The sequence below is a fragment of the Mesoplodon bidens genome (assembly GCF_964165515.1).
Source record: "Mesoplodon bidens genome assembly, chromosome: 1".
Classification (NCBI taxonomy): Eukaryota; Metazoa; Chordata; class Mammalia; order Artiodactyla; family Ziphiidae; genus Mesoplodon; species Mesoplodon bidens.
This window is the reverse complement of record NC_138176.1, coordinates 219023756-219044749: the sequence shown is the minus strand read 5'-3', so window position 1 is coordinate 219044749 and position 20994 is coordinate 219023756. Positions and strand designations below refer to the sequence as shown.

The 20994-nt window shown below is 39.7% G+C and overlaps 1 protein-coding gene across 1 annotated transcript in view; it reads left to right on the top strand.

Moving 5' to 3' along the window:
- The first annotated feature begins 12382 nt into the window (after positions 1-12382).
- INPP4B (inositol polyphosphate-4-phosphatase type II B) overlaps positions 12383-20994 on the top strand; it is an 886823-nt gene continuing 878211 nt past the window's right edge. Inside the window, exon 1 of the mRNA XM_081245267.1 lies at positions 12383-12425. The gene's annotated coding sequence lies outside the window, so the exon portion shown is untranslated. The remainder of the gene's footprint in view (positions 12426-20994) is intronic.

Below are 20994 nucleotides of genomic sequence, written 5' to 3'. Positions count from 1 at the left end.
CCCTCTCTCCACCTTGTTAGTTGAAGGAGATAATTTGATTAATTTGGGGGTAATCTGATAATTCTCATTAATCTGATGGCTCTTGCTTTGTGGATGCGAGAAAAGGGAAATAGTCTGCACCCTGAGCTAAGCTACCTCAGACTCTTATTCTCTTTACTTTCCTCATATTCCTGACTGTGTGGTAGAATTGAAAGAGATTGGGCAGTGCTTTCCTCTGCGTAAAGAGGAGCTTGCCACTCTCTTCACAAGGCTCTTGCCTATGCCTTGCATGTTTGTTTTTGTTTGTTTGTTTGTTTTGCGGTACGCGGACCTCTCACAGTTGTGGCCTCTCCCGTTGCGGAGCACAGGCTCCGGACGCGCAGGCTCAGTGGCCATGGCTCACGGGCCTAGCCGCTCCGCGGCATGTGGGATCTTCCCGGATCGGGGCACGAACCTGTGTCCCCTGCATCGGCAGGCGGACTCTCAACAACTGCACCACCAGGGAAGCCCATGCCTTGCATATTTTACACTACATAATAGTGAATGTAACCTGAGCCCCCTAGAGTTGTGTCAGCTGGCAGCTCTGACTGCCTGGCAAGTGGCTTTAGATTCTACTCTAAGATTCTGCCTCTCTTCCTGAGTGGGTCTTAAGGACCAGGGTTAGAGTGTTAACAGGATGCCCACTTAAGTCTGAAATCCAATCCATGTTCTCAAATCCAGCTGTTAATAGAAAACTGAATTGTAAAGTGATTGGCTGTTTGTCTAGATTGAATCGAATGGACTCTATGATTACAAGTACTTTGTAAGAGTACTTTATAATTTAGAACCCAGAGAGGTGAGTTGAAGTTCTCTGAACTTTCCACATTAAGAATTGGGTATTCACACTATATTTCAAAAGCAAAAAAAAAAAAAAAAATTAGATTTCCCTCTATCTCTCTCCAGAATATTATATGTCTTTCAGACTTTTCTCAACTAACTTCAACTAACCTGAGAAATTTGACACCCTAAAGTGATTCTGATTTGGAGTGAGAGGACTTGTGGAGGGATTAAAAAATATTGAAAATAGCTGCTTCAGAAGAGTGTGGCTGATATTATAGACTGGCTGCACCAGATTCTTTTGTAATCCCTCCCTTTCTGTTCTTCTACTACAATCACTGAAAATCTTAAAGATTCATGTTCCTTGGACTTTCTTGAAGCTAGGATGAGCCATGTGATAGAGATGTGTTAAATGAAACAGAAGTGTTTCTTTTCCCCCTTTCTTTCTGGATGAGATGGTTCCTAGCAGGTTCCTGCAGGTGCAGCACCATCTTGCACACATGGACTCCCTGCCAAGGATGCTGGCACAGGAGACGGAAGGAGTCTGCTTGGTAACATTACTGAGGCTTTCAACTGCCAACACTTAGACGTCTTGTTGCATGATATAAATTCTCATGTTTTAAATAACTGTTAGTCAAACTTTTAGTTATTTAGGGGTAAACACAATCCTAACTGATACCAAAAGAAACTCAGCTTGTTAGATGGAAATTCTTATTATAAAATAATGTTAGGGAGACATTACCCTAGGTAATGAAAGGGAAAAAGGAAGTGGTTTGAAATTTAATAGTTAGAATGAATAAGTTGTAAGTTGTTTATAATGCTAAACCTTTATTTCTTTAAATGCAAGAAGTCATCGTGGGGCTCTTAGAACTTTATAATTGTAGGTTTTCCAAAGTAGAGAAAATTTAAGATCTCTTCATTCACAATGCCCATCAAATACCTAGTATATATTATGTATGTCCAATAGGTACATGTTAAATGAATAATTGAAAATGTCATCTAAGGAATAAATGAATGTGAAGGATACTTCCTGAAGGAAGTATCATAGGTGACCTCACCAAGAATATTTAAAAACACAAATCAGGAAAGGTGGAGAAGTTTTTATACTCATTTCCATTGATGTCAATAACTTTGAAAGACATGTAGAATCTAACATCAAAAAATTTTAATATTTCAAAAAGATATGATCATGCCTAATGTGAGATGGGGAAGGACAACTTATTTAGTCTGGGAGTGTATAAACAAATGGAAACACGACCTTTAGATTTTATTATGAAAGTTGAAATTAATTTCTAAGAAGTCTATACTTGCCAAGTTATTTTCTGGAACTGAAAGGGAAACACAATGTAACAGAATATTAGGAAGCACAATGACATTTTACAATATAAAATGATGAGTGATACGTAGTTCTGACTCTCTATTTTACAAGTTTGGGAGGAGTCAGAGTTGTATCCTTTATTATAAAACTATAATTGTAAGTATAATGCTTTCCTGAGTTCTGTGAATCATGCTAGTGAGTTATAGAACCTGAGGGGGTCATGAGAACTGTTGGATTTGCAACCAGTTGGTCAGAAGTGCAGGTGTCCTGGGGACCCCTTGAACTTGCAGCTGGCATCTGAGGTCAGGGCAATCTAGTAGAGGACTGAGCCCTTAACTTGTGGGGTCTGCGCTAACTCGGGATGGTTTGTGCCTGAATTGTATTGAAGTACATGCAGTTAGTTGAAATGGAATACTGTCCCTAATAAATGACTGGTGTTTGCAGCCCAGTAGCATTCTCAGATTTTGTCCTGTCTGCCATTAAGTTGACTTTCTTAGGAAATGCACTCTTTGATGGATATTAGTGTGCAGGAGGTTAACTGGGTAGTATTCTTTGGATCAATACTTGTTAAAGGGAAGATAAGAGTAGGACTGGGCCAGGGGAGAACTCAAGCTGTGATGCAGTCTTAACGGAAGACTCCCCTGTCCCTACAGAGACTTCTAAAGGTAGGATGACTCCTCAAAGCTACTCCAAGTTAAGGTAATGGCTCTGGAATATGTGGTAGTTAGTTTTTATGGACTGGGTAATTTCATATGCTAATGAGTGGGAGGATTATTCCAACTATTTTGGAGAAGGGGTGGGGATTAACAGGAATGGGGCCACTACCCACTTTTTGGCCTTTTATGGTGGGCCTTGGAACTGTCATGGCACCTGTGGGTGTGTCGTTTAGCATATGCTAATGTGTTACAATGAGCATATAATGAGGCTCAAGGTCTGCTGGAGTCAAATCTTCCACCATCTTGGGCCTAATTTGTTCTAACCAGTTTTTGTTGTATCCTCAACAGCTGTATCATTCTTTTAATGGTTATGCCCTTTCCCCCTCCCTCCTGTCTCAAAGCCAGCAGGGGAAAGGTTCTCTCTTTAGGAAGGGCCCATTCCCTCTTTTAAAGGCTTTCACTTGATTAACTTAAACTCACCTGGATAACAACCCTTCTCTTTTTTGCTTTTGTCATCTAATGTTACCTAGTCATGGGAGTGAAATCCCATCATATCCACAGATCCTGTCCACACTTAAGAGGAGGGGGTTATACAAGGCTGTACTTCTGTATCAGGGGATGGAAATTTTAAGGGCCAGCTTAGAATTCTGCCTACTAGAGTCTTTAAATTCTATTTCCCCCCTTCTAAGTTGTTCTAGGGAAAATGGCACAGGCCCAGAGGTAGGAAGCCAAGGTTAAGTTCTGGCTCTGCCACTGACCCATTAATAACTTTGAACAGGTCATTTACCCTTTTAGGAAGGACTAGATTTCCTCTGCATTTCTATTCAGATGCTAATATTTCAAAATCCCATGATTCTATCTCTAAGTTTTTTGTAGGAAGGAGGGACACAATATCAGACACATTGTTGCAATTTGATAAATATTAATTTAGGGAGGTAAAAAATTCAACCTACATTATAACTTGGGTATGCAGAAAAATTATAGTTACTGAATGTAGTCTACAACTAATTCGGCCTTTCCATATAACCTCCATCAACTAATTGGAAGGGAGAAAAACCAACTTAATATCCAGTGTAAACCTTATCTGGCTCAATAACTTAAAACTGGCTATTTAAGCAGTGTTTATTACCTCTTGGATAAAAATGTGGAGCCTTTCATACAACTTTCTCCTTTTCCCTGCCTTCTTCCTAAGACAGTGTCAGTGTCTATGGGGAAAGGGATGATGATGAGGAGGAGGATGGGTGGGGCTAAAACATCCTTATCAAGGTGGGGAAGTGCTGGCATCTTCAAGTGCCATCATTGGCCTTCTCTGGTCTCCAGGTGATATGACATGAAGCTAATTGAGAGTAGAATAGGAAATATAATTAGTTTGGCTTTTAGTGCATAGTACTTGCATGGTTTGTAGTCATTTCTATATTACTAGCTATCACATTGTAGGAATGGATTCTAAGAATATGCCTACTAATCTAGGGTGGCCTTGGCCTGCAGTGCCTTGAAGCAGCATTTTGGTTCCCTGGCCAGAGACTGAGGTCAGGCCGTGGCAGTGAGAGCACTGTATCTTAGCCACTAGACCACAAAGACCAGTGGCCAGTGACAAGGCCCTGGCCCAAAGGCTTTGTAGAAATGAATTTCCACAAAGAGACGGAAAGTAGTGAAACAAGTAAAGTGTTTATTAGGAGGAAGAGTGTGTGACTCACACTGGCAGACTCAGAGAAAGAGTTGCACCCTCATGGTAGTTTGAATCACTTATATGCGGCATTCCTTCTGGGTTTCCTCTGGCCAATCGTCTTACTTTGCCTGGCTCTGAGTCCATATTGGTTTATATCAGGGTCCTCCCCTGTGTGCACACGCATCTCTTAGCCAAGATGGATTCTGGTGAAGAGGCCTATGGGTAGGTTGACATCACCTACTATGGAGTGGCGTCCCCTCCCTTTTTGGCTCCCCAGGAACCATTCTGAGCATGTGTAGTTGGGAAGGTCTCCTTGACCTCAAGAATGAGAAATATGTGGTCTCTTTATCTTTTATCTGGACAGGGCTCAGCTCCTCTTCGCTCCTGCCGTTTTCTCTATCTTGGAGTATCTGTCCACAGGGGACAAACTCCAGCTGCTCAGCCTGGGGCCCATCTATCTCCTGCCTCACTACCACTTGCTGTGTCAATTAACCAATTGTTATGGTATGAAGGTACGGGACTAAAAGTCTTATTGTGATATGAATGTGTCCTGTGGGGCCAGGAGTAAAAGTAAGTGGTTAGTGGATGAGAAGCAAAGATTAAAATGTTTGGGGCCAGAAGCTAGTCTGTGGGAAAATTCTTACCTTCATCACTCCATCTCAGAAAAAGAATTGTCTCAGTTTCTCCAGAGTAAACCTTTACATTTGCACTGGATTCCATCCCTTCTCACTTCTTCCAGAACCTCTGTCTGTTGTTTGTACTAGTGTGTACTTTTGGTATGGTATCTGACTGTTCAGACAATAAAAAATAAATACGTTCCAGATTTAAACTAGACCATGTTGAAGGATCAACCTAGTCACTAGGCCACAGTAGCAGTATGGAGTATCAGTTCATTTATTTATTCACACAGTAAATATTTAATAAGCATGTATGTATCAATTTTCTATTGCTGTGTAACAAACCACTTCCAAATGTAGTGGCTTAAAACAAAAACAGTGACTTACATTGTTCATGAATGAGGGCTCAGTAAGGATAGCTCATCTTTGTTCCACATGTTTCTATCTGGGGTGGCTTTGTTGGGAGCTGGAGAATCCACTTTCAAAATGCTCACCCATATACCTGGGAGCTCAGCCAGCCTCTGTGCCAGGGACTTTGGTACCTCTCCACATGGCTCCTCCATGGACTGCTTGGGCTTCCACAAGTCATAGTGGATGGATTTCAAGAGCGAGATCCCAAGAGAAAAGGCAGAAATGATGACATTTTTATGAAATAGCTTCTGAAGTCACATGGTGTCATTTCCTCTATATTGGCTGAGCTAGCTGTAAAGACTCACTCAGGTTCAAGGGGAGGGGGTATCTATGTTGTATCAGGGCTTCTGTAACAAAGTATCACGCACTGGGTGGCTTGAAAGGATAAAAATTCTGTAGAAGTCATGGTTCTGGAGGCTGGAAATCCTAAAGCAAGTTTTCGCCAGGGTCATGTCCTTTCAGAGACTCTATGGGAGAAACTCTTCCATGCCTCTCTCTCAGCTTCTGGTATGGCTGTTAATCCATGGCCTTCCTTGGCTTGCAGATGCATAACTCCAATCTCTGCCTCTGTCATCACATATGATCATTCTCTCCCTGTCTGTCTGTCTCTCTCCTCTTCTTATAAGAACACCAGTCATATTGAATTAGGGGCCCACCCTACTCTAGTATGGCCTTGTTTTAACTAATTACATCTACAACAACCCAATTTCCAAATAAGGGCACATTCTGAGGTACTGGTTATTGGGACTTCAACATATCTTTCTGGGCACACAATTCAACCTGTGACAGATGACAAATGTATCTTCTTTGGAAAATATAATCTGCCACATTGTACTAAATAGCAGTCACTGGCTTATGTATAGGTGATAAATTGGTGACTTTTAGAATGTAGGCTCTATGAAAACAAAACTTCGTCCAGTACTTAGAACATTGCTGACATAAGTTAGGCACTCAACAAATATGCTGAATAAATAGAATGAGTGAAACAGATAAAGACTTTGTCTTAATAGAGTTTACAGTAATACAAAGATCAATCAAATTATCACACAAGTATAAACTGAAGTACGTGCTATTCATTCATATTTAACAAATAGTTACTGAGCACATATATCCTGCCAGGTATTGCTCTAAGAGGTGGGTATAGAGCAGTGAAATAAACAAAGTTCCTGCCCTCATACAATATCAGGGAGTAAATAAACAAATACATATAATAAATAAGATGATGATAAGAATTACGGAGGCGGGCTTCCCTGGTGGCGCAGTGGTTGAGAGTCCGCCTGCCGATGCAGGGGACATGGGTTCGTGCCCCGGTCCAGGAGGATCCCACATGCCGCAGAGAGGCTGGGCCCGTGAGCCATGGCCACTGAGCCTGTGCGTCCGGAGCCTGTGCTCTGCAATGGGAGAGGCCGCAACAGTGAGAGGCCCGCATACCGCAAAAAAAAAAAAAAAATTACGGAGGCAAATAAAGAGAGAGAAAGGGAACAGGATGGAGTTGGTGGTATTTTACATGGGATGCCCTCCAGAGTCAACATCACTGAGGAGGTAACATTTCTGCAGAGACCTGAAGGAAACAGATGAGAAGATAAGCCATATACCAATCTGGGGGAAATGTGCTCCAGGCAGAGGGCAGGTTAAGGACAAAGGCCTTGAAATAGGAAAGGGATTGGCATGTTTGAGAACAGCAAGGAAGCTGAAATGGAATGAACAAGGGGGAGAAAGGTGTAAATGGAGGTCAGGGACTTGTAAGCAAGCCAGTGGAAGGACTTTGATTTGCTTCAACTGAGATGGCAAGCCATGGAGGGTTGTGAGCAGAGGATTGGAGTGATCTGACTTATGCAAATTCTCAGCTCAAACCTGATTTCAGCTGTCAGCTCCTATGTCATCCTCCCAAATAAAAAGTTTAGATGATCATGAGAATATGTAGCAAGAGAATGTGATCTAGTTGGGGGGTGGGGAGTTTTGAGCTGACAAGTGGGAGATGACAATCATTTTCCAATTTTATCTCAATTTGATTTTCAATAGATAAGAAAGTTACATTATTTAACTTTGTCATATTATATGTTAAATGATCTATAGTATTTTAAATACCTAGGTATTTGAAAAGGAAAAATATATAGTGATGGTTCTATCCAAATTATATGTTTATTTAGTAGCAATAAGTATTATCCAACATGCAAATAGGGAATTGAACCTTTTTCTATTATCTTGTCATTTAGAAAATAATGCTTGGCTCAAAGGATAAAAAATAAAGTATATGTTACTTGTTCATGGAGAGAAAGTAAATATCTAGTTTCGTATATTATGAAGATTTTAAATAATGATGCTGTGGTTATAAAGTTAACATAATGTTCTTTAACAATATGATGATCTAAAATTACTTCTTTGTCATATACTACCTGTTATGGACTGAATGATTGTGTTCCCCCAAAACTCATATGTTGAAACCCTAATCCCCAGTGTGATGGTATTTGGAGATGGGACTTTTGGGAGGTTATTAGGTCATAAGGGTGGAGCCCTCATGATGGGATTAGTGCCCTTATAAGAAAAGACACAAGAGAGCTTGCTTCCTTTCTCTCTGCTCTCTGCCATGTGAGGTACAAGAAGACAGCTGTCTGCAAACCAGGCAGAGGACCCTCACCAAAAAATGAATCTGCTGGCACTTTGATCTTGGGCTTCCCAACCTCCAGAACTGTGAGAAATAAACGTCTATTGTTTGAGCCACCCAGTCTATGATAATTTGTTATATCAGCCCAAACTAAGATACTACCCAAAAATGAAGAAGTGATTTTTAAAAAATCTCTAAGTGGAAGTATGTCCAGAAGTGTTTAAAGATTACACATTGCTGGAGTATGTTGGGAAACACAGCTCTAGATCAGGGTTTGGCAAACTTCAACCAATGAACCAAATTCTGCCCACTGCCTATTTTTGTAAGTAAAGTTCTATTGGAAGACAGTCAAACCTATCCATTTACTTGTTTTCTAATGGCTTTTTTTTTCTTTCTACAATAGCATAGTTAAGTAGTTATCTGGCTCTTTACAGAAAAAGTTTGTTACTTCTGCTTATGTGAGATGTATGACAGGCCCAGAGAAGAAGGTCTCTAAGTTTCCCTAAATCTTAGAAAGGTAACATGGTTATTACTAGTGAGGAAAAATTTGTAAAAATGAACCTCTGGCAATTACAATATCTATTAAGAATAAATGAGTATGGGGACCTTTATGCACAAACATTCCAAATGGCTTTTTAGATTGCTCACAAAACCATTTATACTCCTGTTTTTTTTTATATCAGCACCACCCAGTTACTCAAGGCAGAAATCTAGCCAGTGTCCTCTTCATTCCTTCTCTGCTTCATCACCAACTCAGTCCTTCTCTCCATTCGTACTGTCACCCTGGGCCAGGCCACCTGGAATTCTGCAAACTTGCCTGGAGTAGGCAAGCATTTCCTAACAGCCTCTCCCACCGCCAGACATTCTTTTATATTCAATCTCTGTCCTACACAATGACCTTTTAAAAGGCATCCTTCCCTATTTATACCCTTCTATTGGTTTTCTATTGCTTTTAGAAATAAATCCAAATGCAAGAGCATAATTTTTGAGTCCTTCACAAGTGGCCTTTATTTGACGAAATTTTCCTTACCCTCCAAGCCCCAGCTTATCTATCACTTCCTCTGGGATCCTTCTCTGATACCCAAGTCTGGTGTAAGTCATCCTCAAATGTTCTCCTAAGGCACTTTACAGTTTCTTGTTATAGAGCAGAACACATTGCATTGTAATTGTTTGTTTAATTGTCTGTGTGAACACTGTAACGCGGAGGGTAAGAACCATGTCTTTATTAACTGGGGAGGCACTAGAGGGGAAAACAGACATAGTCTCTGTTATACAGACACTGCAGCATAGTGAGAGAAACACTTATCATGTATTACTGAAATATAAGTAGCGGTATCCTACTACTACTGCTGCATTTTTAAACTGAGGTTCCCTGACCCTCTTTACTGAAATTATTCTTGTTGTTTTATGGTTCTTCACCCATTCATTGATTTAGGAGGAAGGCAAAGTCAGGCTAGATTAATGATCACGATCAGTTTTGAAGTTCATAGTCCATAGGGAGACAACAGTTTTGAAGACCAGACTTTCAACTGCAAAAACTAGTCACCCCCAAAGAGAAAAGTGTTTCCCAAATTCCAAAAGCTATCCTTTAATAATCAAGAACAAAAGATTGGGGGGCTAAGGAAGAATTTTACTATAAGCTCCAGAGTAGAAAGGCTACAGGATATGTCACACAGGGAGAAGATAAAAGCTCTTTTGGGGCTGGGCAGAGAAGCCTGGAATGAGGGAAAGGAGTATAAGTTCCAAGTGAGAAGCCTTCACGCTTTCCTGTCTCTTTCCCCTAGAGTGTAGGTCTTTGGGGGGCAACAGAAACCCCAAGCTGGGTTTGAGACATCCAGAGGAAGACTTGTGCCCTGCTTCCCTTTTCATGACTCAGGGAAGGTGAGAGACTCTTAGAGAAGAGGCCCTGAGTGTAGCATGGTGCTGGAGCAACCTGGCACACAGGTTGATAACAATGCTGATACAGGTGACCCAGTGAATGGCTTGATACAGGGTAGGGTTGACCCTCCCTACCTAAAGGGATCCAGACTAGGAGGTCTGGACTAGTCTCAAGTCTAGACTAGTTTAGAATTTCAGATCCCTTTAGGTAGAGAGGGTCAATGGAGAAAAACAGGTTATAGAACTGAAAGAAAGTCTTGTTTATGATTGTATCCCAAGTATCTAGTACAGTTTACTGGCACATAGAAGCAGATAATAAATATTTGTTGAATAAATTGAATGAATGAAGAATGGGAAAACAGGGAAGAAATTGAGTTTTTATTTATTTAAAAGGAGTTTTGAAGGAAACTGTCATGTTGACACTTGACATAAAGCACTTAACTGGAAAATTAATCTTACCTTAATTTCAGGAAAGCAAATCTACAAGCAAGTAATCTGAAAAAAAGTCCATAAAAACCTTAAATCCTTGGAAAATCCACATGGCTCCAGAATCCATGGACTGTCAGTCATCTTGATAAACTATGACAGCTTACTTGATCTAATCCTTTTACAAGCTGTTTCATTTCTTATATTCTTAGTTTCTAATACAACTTTTACTGTCTAGAGCCCAGCACAGTATGCTTAAAAAATACTTAAAACAGGGCTTCCCGGGTGGCGCAGTGGTTGGGAGTCCACCTGCCGATGCAGGGGACGCGGGTTCGTGCCCCGGTCCGGGAGGATCCCGCGTGCCGCGGAGCGGCTGGGCCCGTGGGCCATGGCCGCTAGGCCTGTGCGTCCGGAGCCTGTGCTCTGCAATGGGAGAGGCCGCAGCAGTGAGAGGCCCGCGTACCGCAAAAAAAAAAAAAAAAAAAAAAAAACTTAAAACAAATTTGTTGAATGGATTGTTGAAGAATTCATCTCAACTCCATATCTGAAAACTTTGGAGGAAGGAAAAAATCCCCCCTTTCTTAAATCATATTTGTACTAATTATTCGCATGGCATCTGCTGTAAAGTGGGTGCTCAAAAATATTTGTTGAAGAAACTGAATGACCAAAGAGGAAAGAAGGGAAAGAAAATTTCAGCTCTCTTGCACACTTCTATCAAAGAGATCTTTCCAGAGGACCTCTATCAAGCTTAACATCTTCTATTCTCTATTACCTTCAATATTAATTTTTAATGTGCTTTTGCCATGAAACCCCATGTCAAATCTTATGATCATGTAAGTATTAGGAAAGAATATATATTAAAATAATGAGCTTTTTCCAATTCTGTCTTTTATGCTTTTTAAGGAGGATGGACTCTTAGGAAGAACCTTTGTTTTGCTGAATGAGATGATATGTGGGTGTAAGATGTAGAAGCAAGTGAAGACTGTATTCTGAACAGAGGGGTGGAGAGACCCAGACATCAGGATATATGGATGTTGCCCACATGACATCCTGGCTTTTGGGTTGAAAGTCTTCCTTCCTGGGTATGGGTTGAGGCTTTTATAATGTTTGTTGTTATAATCCTTGTGTTCTGCCTGCGTGCACTGCTGACTTCTCTCCCTGGTAAACTTGTGTTTTACTTTTTCTCAGCTTGGTCCAATACTGATTCTGATTGCCCGTTCCTGCTGACATGGCCTCTCTTTAGCTCTTGGTAGTGCAGAGGCCTGTTAGGTCTCTGCTGTATTCTCCATCTGACCTTGTCCAAGGATGTCCACCCTGCAGCAGAGGCTGTTGCTCAGCATCCCCCCCCCACTATGGCCTGTGTATTCTCATCCCAGGAGCCCTGTTACATAAGAACAGAGGTTGATCCTGTCTCTCGCTGACCAGCATATCTATTGTCTCGCCCACACAGGGCGTGGCCATTTGTTAGTCAAGGGCCACTCTGCATAATGATCTTCTCCCAGAGTCCTGAATATGGGATGTTCTCCAAGTCTATCACCTCCTGTAGAGCCTTGAAGCTGGGAGGTTGGGCACACATCTAATTGCTTATCTCCCCTACTTCTGTTCACATTTTCTCTCCCAAACCATCATATTGGAAAGGACAGACTTTCCCCTTCTCTTCCTGGCTGATTAAAATACTCTGTGTCATATCCTTCACTTCCCCAAAGATCTTTGTGTCTCCATTTCTTTAAAGCTGTGATTGTGAGTGGGTGTAAGGAGAAAGAAAACCTGCTTACCAATAGGCAACATACATGGGAAGATATTTTTAAAATATTATACTTGCTGCACTCTGAGAATGGGTGATTTAGATTAGAGCCAGATATACTGAACTTTCTGTGGGTTCACTAGGTTAAAAAAAATCCGTAGTACTTCCTTGTGGAATGGAAGACTGGAAATTAATATTTAACCCAACCTCTAATGATACATGATTTCTTTAGTGATCAAAGTAATTCCTGGAAATGGAGCTATACCGTTATCATTCTGAGTTCTGCGGACACTTCGCTTAACGCTGGTATAGTAAATTTATACTTCTGTATAATAGCACTTAACTTTCCTACTGTAATTATTTCTGACTAAAAGTCTCTCTCTCCTTTAGATCTGTATGAATTCGAGCAAGGACCTTGTTTTTCTTACATCTCCTATCACTACCTCTCCAGCGGTCAGTTAGCGTAACACCTGGCACACAGTGAGTGCTCAAAAGTTATTTGTTGAATGAATGACACCATTTAAACCTATGGTTTAAAAAATGTGTTTCACTTTAAAAGTGGCAATATTATAAAAGGCCACAAGATGGGCTCATTACACTGTAGAAGTTTGTAAAACACTCCTGAATCATGAAATTAACAATTTTCTGCAAAATGTTAGGAAGATTTCATACATGTTTTTGAATCTTAAAGAGGAATTAAAATGCTTTTAGTGGCAAATCCTGGCAACCTTTACTCATTTCTTTATTCATCTAAAGAATTTTATTAAAGGAAAGTTGTAGTGTTATTTAATTATCATTCCCTCTTGTGGGTTTGAAAAAAAGGTTTGACCTTTATCACTCTTTCCATATATTCCTCTCTATAAAATTGAAATGTCTTCCTATTTATGGAATAATAAATTACATTTCTTCTTAGAATTCAGAAAGGTGTTTTTCACTTTTTTTTCCATTCAAAAGATTAAGCTTACTAAATTGAGTAGCCCTGTTTTTCTAAACGGATGCTTCTTGAAAATTGACTGTATGCCAGGACAGGCTCCATCCTTATCTCATTTGATACTTATTAACTAGATGAGGAAACTGAGGCTCTGAGAGTCTGGGGCTGGCCAAAGTCACCCAGCTAATAACTAGAGGTACATTTTAGAAGAAAGACAGATACAAATCAAACAAAAACAAAAGCAAAAACAACATCAAAGAAACGAGAATGTGAGCTTGCTTGACAAAGCATGGTGATTCGATAGAGTGACTGAGGTTCTACTGTAGGTTGGATGGCCTCTTTGAGAAGGTGACATTGATGCTAAGCCAGGCATGATAAGAAGGAGCCAGGTTTTTGTAATTCTGGGGAAAAGTTTTCCAAGCAGAAAGAACAGCCAGTACAAAGGCTGAGTTAGGGAGGTGCTTGATCTCAGTCTGGAAAGAAGACAAGCTGTGTGGCACTAAAAGATTCGTCCAGTATCACTCTTATGCCTTTGACACAGTTGATGTTAGACATCTACTGTCCTGGCTTCCCTTGAAGATAAGCAGACACTGGTGTGTATCTTTGCAACAACCAAAGGATTGTTGCTTATTTTAAGGGACTGGCACTCACTACCAGGAAGAAGGAAGAACTCTTCTGGAACTGACTGTTCTTTAGCTAAGGAAGGTCAGGGTTATATTCTATTAGGATGACTCCAAGCCAAACAGGACCTCCTGGCACCCGCTGAAGGCACAATGGGATTAGAATGCTTTTCATATAGTCAGTATGTATACATTAAGTATCTACTGCTGGGCATAGAGTATAATGCAGTGAACAGAACAAAAGTCCCTTCCCTCAAGGAGCTTGTATTTGATGACATCATGGCTTATGTAACTACACATGGTTTACTTCAATTCTCTTTAGTCCAGCCAGTGTTTGATTAAGTTTAGAACTCTTTCATTTATTGGGTAGTTGAACAAAAAAGGAAATGGCACTGATTGTCAGGATTTCCATTTTCTTGTCCCAATCCCAGTTGGGTTCCTTTAACAGTGGGAATTTTCCTGAGGATAGATGTGGTGCAATTATTCCTGCCTACAAAGATTCAGAGCATTACTGCTGACATCAGAAACCTGACAGTTAATAATGGCTTATTTGTACCATCCTGGTCTCTAATGCAGATCCAGACTTACATGGTGCCCCCTTACTCCCTACCTAGCTTCCATCCATCAGGTCAGGTTATTTCTTCATGATTCGTGTCCCTTAAGTCTATAATAGGAGAAGCAGAAACTTATCCCTCAATGACTGAAATCTAAAACCCAGTGGAGTCTAATTGTTATAGACTCAATAGCTTTTTCTGAAATTTTTCTATAATTTAGGCTACTTAGGAGAAAAATTCAGGAAAGAAAAAACAAACTACATTCACACACTGACCTTTTGACACAAAGGGCAATATCACTTGTAAACATGGTGTCATTTCTGCCCTCACATCTACTAATTCATAGGAAAATCCTCTAGATAGAACCTGAAACCACCACCTGCTCTCCCTCCCCCACCAAGCACAGTTCTTTACAATTTTTCTTTGTCATTGAAAGCAAATGAGATAACAGACTATGTATATGGCCTATTCTTAAGCTTCATAGCACCTTATATTAGGTTTAATAGCACCTTATAATAAGTTTTCTATTTGAAAACTTCTATTTACAATTGCAAATTACTACAAACTTAGTGGTGTAAAACAAGATACAGTTATTATTGGACGGTTCTGTACGCCAGAAGTCTGACAATGGGTCTCAATGGACTGAAGTCCAGGTGTTGGCAGGGCTAGGTTCCTTTCTAGAGGCTCTAGAGGAGCATGTTTTCTGGCCCTTTCCAGCTTCTAGAAGCTACCTGCGCTGCCTACCTCTTGGTCCCTTTCCTCCAACTCCAAGGCCAATCACTTCACATATCTCTGACTTTTCTTTCATCATCTGGTCCCTTTCCTCCAACTCCAAGGCCAATCACTTCACATATCTCTGACTTTTCTTTCATCATCTGGTCCCTCTCTAACCACAATTAGAAAAGTTTCTCTGCTTTTAACTGCTCATTTGATTATATGGGGTCTGCCTGAATAATCCAGGAAATCTCCCCTTCTCAGAGGCCATACCCATAACCACATTGTCAAAGTCCCTTTTGCCATGTATGGTAACGTATTCTGAGGTTCCATGGATGCAGATGCAGACATCTTTGGGGCCATTATTTTGCTACCACACCTTTTTCTTAAAAAAAAAAAAAAAAGCACTGGGAAACATATACATGTAACTCCTATAAATTCCCCGTATAGAAATCCTCTGTTTTCAGTTAAAACTCTCCTCTCCTGTGCTCTCCTCTTCTTACGTCTTCCCCCTCCTTCCCTCCCCTCCAGTTTTCTTCTTTTGGGGACAGGTATGGAAAGAAAGTGAGATGAATACTGTACTTTTGTCTACACAGCTTCTCTTCCCTTGTCATAGGCCTTTGGTAGGGGAAGTGAGTGTTCTTTTCATCCACTCTAATCCTGATGTTTTGGTAGGGTTTCCAATCATAGTACTCCTCTACCTCTTTGCCTCAGGGCCCCCTATCCAATTTGATTATCTTATCCACCTGGACATTGTGATTGGTTCAGTAGCAGGCATTTAACCCAAACTGGGCCAATCAGAATATTGCCTTGAGATTTTTTTATAAGTGACTCCATGGGAGGACATTACTCCTTCTTTCCTTGCTGCAAGAAAGCTAAAAGTATATGATTCAGAGCTGCTGGTTCTATGCCTTTCACCCCTTGGAGAAACAAATAGACTGATGAGGACAGAAAGAGATGATTCTGGTAAGTTACTCCTTGATTTTATTCTTTGAGGTCTTCAAAGCTGCTTTGGTTCCTCTTTGATTGTATGAGTTACCCACGTTTGTTTCTAATAAATCTCCCTTTTGCTTAATCTAGTTTGTTTCTTACAACTAAAAGAGTCCCAATTAAAATATGTTATTTTCCCTTCCATAATACCTTTGTCCCCTGACCTCACTGTTTGTTTTTTTCTGGGGGGGGGCATTGCTAACTTCTACTTTTTTTTTTCTTAAAGTATAGTTGATTTACAATGTTGTGTTAATTTCTGCTGTACAGCAAAGTGACTCAGTTTTACATATGTGTATTCTTTTTCATATTCTTTCCATTATGGTTTATCACAGGATGCTGAATATAGTTTCCTGTGCTATACAGTAAGACCTTGTTGTTTATCCATCCTATATATACTGGTTTGCATCTGCTAGTCCCAAACTCTCAATCCTTCCCTCTCCCCACCCCTACTCCCCCTTGGCAATCACAATTCTGTTCTCTATGTCTGTGAGTCTGTTTCTGTTTGAAAGATATGTTCATTTGTGTCGTATTTTGGATTCTGAACTTATATGTGATATCATATGGTATTTGTCTTTCTCTTTCTGACTTACTTCACTTACTCATAATCTTTAGGTCCATCCATGTCACTGCAAATGGCATTATTTCATTCTTTTTAATGGCTGAGTAATATTCCATTGTATATATATACCATACCTTCTTTATCCATTCATCTGTCAATGGACATTTAGGTTGCTTCCATGTCTTGGCTATTGTAAATAGTGCTGCTATGAGCATAGAGGTGCATGTATCTTTTCGAATTATAGTTTTGTCTTGGTATATGCCCAGGAGTGGGATTGCTGAATCATATGGCAACTCTATTTTTAGTGTTTTGAGGAACCTCCATACTGTTTCCATAGTGGCTACACTAACTTACATTACTGCCAGCAGTGTAGGAGGGTTCCCTTTTCTCCACACTCTCCCCAGCATTTGTTATTTGTAGACTTTTTAATGATGGCCATTCTGACCAGTGTGAAGTGGTATTTCATTGCAGTTTTGATTTGCATTTCTCTAATAGTTAGCAATGATGTGCATCTATTCATGTGCCTATTGGTCATCTGTACGTCCTCTTTGGAGAAATGTCTATTTAGGTCTTCTGCCCATTTTTCAATTGGGTTGTTTGTTTTTTTGTTATAGAGTTGTGTGAGCTGTTTGTATATTTTGGAAATTAAGTCCTTGTCAGTTGCATCATTTGTAAATATTTTCTCCCAGTCCATAGGTTGTCTTTTTGTTTTGTTTATAGTTTCCTCTGCCACGCAAAAGCTTATAAGTTTGATTAGGTCCCATTTGTTAATTTTTGCTTTTATTTCTATTGCCTTTGGAGATTGACCTAAGAAAACATTGGTACAATTTATGTCACAGAATATTTTGCCTATGTTCTCTTCTACTGTCCTCACTACTTATCTTGTTGATCCATTGGGTTTAAAAGCCAAATCTAAGGTCAAGGATGTCTCCCATGGGGGGGAAAAACATCAGGAAATGATCAGAAGAGATTCTGAAATGAGTCCACATCATATTGCTTTTGTTAGTTCTTAGGTCACACTTTCTGAAAACATTCACCCCCTGTTTCAGTTCTTCTTGGATTATGCAACTCAGTTAATTAAAGAGGATTATGTACAGATGCCAGTAATCCTATTAATACAATGGCAGTAAGATGAAAAATCTTGAAATCTAAATACTTTCTGTTTCTATTATCAAGTTTCCACGGTGAAATTAAAATCCTTTAAGTGAAATCTCCCTTCTCATTTCTTCTTATTTTACTTCTGGAACTTATACATTCCCAACAAAACCTTCAAAGGCCAGTTATTCTAAAGCCAGCTTTCATGAATCTCATTTTTCCAAACTTCAGAATGTTATATAAGAACATTTCCATTGCAACTCCATACCCAGAATTTTCTGACCCAAATACAAGAAGTGCCAATTCTCCTTCATAATTTGGATCTTCTTAACAACATATTTCTGAGACTTGGAAATCGTTACATTTTTGTGCATGTTTCTGACATACAAGGAGAAGCCCATTATGCACTTCCCAATGCATTGCAGACTACAGTTCCAGAAGAGAATTGGTGGGGAGAGGAATGTCCAGCCAGCATATGAGGCCAAGCTACTCACTTCACATTAAATCACAGAATGACTGCCAACTGGAGGTGCTGAACTACATTATGGAAGAAGATACCTCTTCTGCACCTGTTTAGGTATGGAAATAACTCCTCATCTTTAGCCTACAGAGACCATCATCACAAAACAAAATTAGCTTGCTGCTCAGAAAGTCATTGTTATCACATACTTGTAGGGCATAAGCTAGGTACTGGTACGTAAAGGTGGACAAAACAGACCTGATTCCAGCTCTCAATGAGCTTGAAGTCTACTGGGAGACACAGAAACCAAGTAAGTGACAAATAGAGTTATAATTAAAAATTATCCTAAGTGTTATAAAAGAAAAACTTCTAAAAGGTGACATTTAATCTGAGCTCTGAATGTGATGGATGGAAAGGAACTAGTTAAGGGGAAACTATTAGGAAGAGGATCCTAGGCAGTAGGAGGAACATCCAATGAAGAAGAAATAACAATTGCATAGATCCTGAGGCAACAAATCGATTGCAGTTCTTGAGGACTCTCATGCATGCTGTGTTCTGGAGCCTGGTGAGTGATGTAGAGTGTAGTAACAGTGTGTGTGTGTTTGGAGGAGAGTTAGGGAGGGCAGACAAATTGTACAGGCTCAGTTTGCCTTAAACCAGGTTAAGAATTTTAAATTTTATTCTAGGTACAATGAGATGCTATTGAAGTATTTTCAAAGTGGGAGAGTCATGATCTAATGTACATTTTAAAGGGATCACATGGAACCTGTTTGGAGAATGGCTTGGAAGGTGGCCCTAGTCAAAGCAGACAGGCTAGTTAGGAATCTATTACAGTAGACTACACAGGAGGTCAAGGGCATGACTCTTAGACTAGAGTCATGGCAATAGAAATGGAGAGAATCACATGGATTTGAGATATATATTTGCAAAAAGGATCAACAGGTTTTAGTGATGGGTTGAATATGGTGAATGATGGCAAGAAATCTGCTTTGAGAGGCTAGATAGGTAGTGGTGGCATTTAGGGATCAGGAAAAAGACTTTTGGTGGGAGAGATTTTGAAAATAAGGTAAGAGTTCAATGTGAGAAATTTTAAGCTTGAAATGTTTGTGGTACATCCCAGTGGAGATATCAAACAGGAAAGTGAACAAACTAGATAAACTAGTCTGGAGTTCAGAGGAGAGATCTGGACTAGAGATTTAAACAGGAGATCAAAGGCGCATACTCTTTTTTTTTATGTGTAATTTTAGAATAGTTTCAGGCATACAAGAAAGTTTGAAAATAGTACTGAAAAATCCTGTTATACATCCAGGTTTCCTAAATGTTAATATCTTACATAGCCACAGTACAACTATGAAAACCAGGGAATTACCATTCATACAGCACTATCTAATGACAAACATTATCCAAAGTTTGTCAATTGTCCAACTTGTATCCTTTTTTGCATCCAACATCCAAATCTAGGATCACACATTGCATTTAGTTGTCACGTCTACTCAGTCTCCTTTCATCTGGAACAATCCTTTGTCTTCATGACCACAGCATTCTTAAAGAGTACTGGCCAGTTATGTTGTAAAATGTCCCTTAATTTGGGTCTTTAGAGAGTCCTAACTAATATAATGAGTAGAAGGGTAGCTTTGAACATCCACCGAACCCTTGGATGCTGTCACAGAAAGGCCTTCCTGCTCCGAACCCTGAGAATTCCTGGCTGCCATTGCTAGTGGGCTGCGGCGTGGGGGGAGCAGAATCTTCAGTGAGAATAGGGTGAGAGGGTGGGGAACAGAAAAGCAGCATAGACCAAAACTCTCTTTTGCACAGCATATTCCCCTGCTGAAGCAGGCCTGAATGAGAAGTGGGAAGAAGTTTTAACCTTTCATGAATTTCAGAGTTTTGACTATTACATGGGGCCAACTCTTTTAAGTATTACACTTAGACTATTCTTGGGACTGAAGTGACCAGAAGATTCTTGTCATTTGCGACATAGGGAAACAAATTTCCTACTCCAAAGTGTGTCTCTTTGGCATGAAGATAAATTTAGGCTGATTATTTTTAAGAAACAGAAGACTCAGGAAGTCTTGCTTTTTACTTCCTCCTTAGTTGCCTAAAGAATTTAGGTAGAGAGCCTGTCTTCTGAATACAGCTATCACCAGAGATGTTTGAAAAGAATTTGGACTAGGTGTGGTCCATAGAGATCAGTTCTTTCTGGGTCCCATTTTCTCTGCATGGCCTAGCAAAATTTGCTTACCAAACATCTGCTTTCCCATCTCCATGTCAATCGCCTTCTTCCCCTTTGAAGTCCCAAATCACTACCCCTGATATCTTTTTTTTTTAGCTGAAGATGGTATTTAAGGTGAGGGTTTTGGCCATTTTGGTGAGTTACTCAGTTTTCCTAGGTCTCTCCCATGTATACATGTTGTTAAACTTTTGTTTGATTTTCTCCTGTTAATCTGTCTCATGTCAATTGAATTCTTAGACCAGCCAGAAGAACTTAGAAAGGTCGAGGAAAATTTCTTCCTCCCTGACAGAGATGAAGGAAAAAGTCATGAGTTCTGTTATAGAATTTACTCAAAGGACAGGAAAGAACTAGCTTAATAAAATTTCACTGGGCAAGAAGGGGAACAATTATTTTGTTTGTACTCCAGTTTCTTCTTTAAATGTAATAAACACATGTGCAAACAAGAAGACTAAAAATTCATCAGCTAAGTATTCAACTAAAATTTTTTAAAAAGAAAAAGTTTAATCCCAAAAAACATAAAAGAAAGAAAATAATAATGATATAAGCATAAATTAAGGAAATAGAAATCAAACAATATAAGATCAACTAAACCAAAAGCTAATTGTTGGAAAAGAGTAATAAAATAAACATTTTCCAAGATTGAACAAGAACAAAAATAAAGAAAAAGCACAAATAAACAAGGCTAGACATTAAATAACAGGCATCACTATATGTAAAGT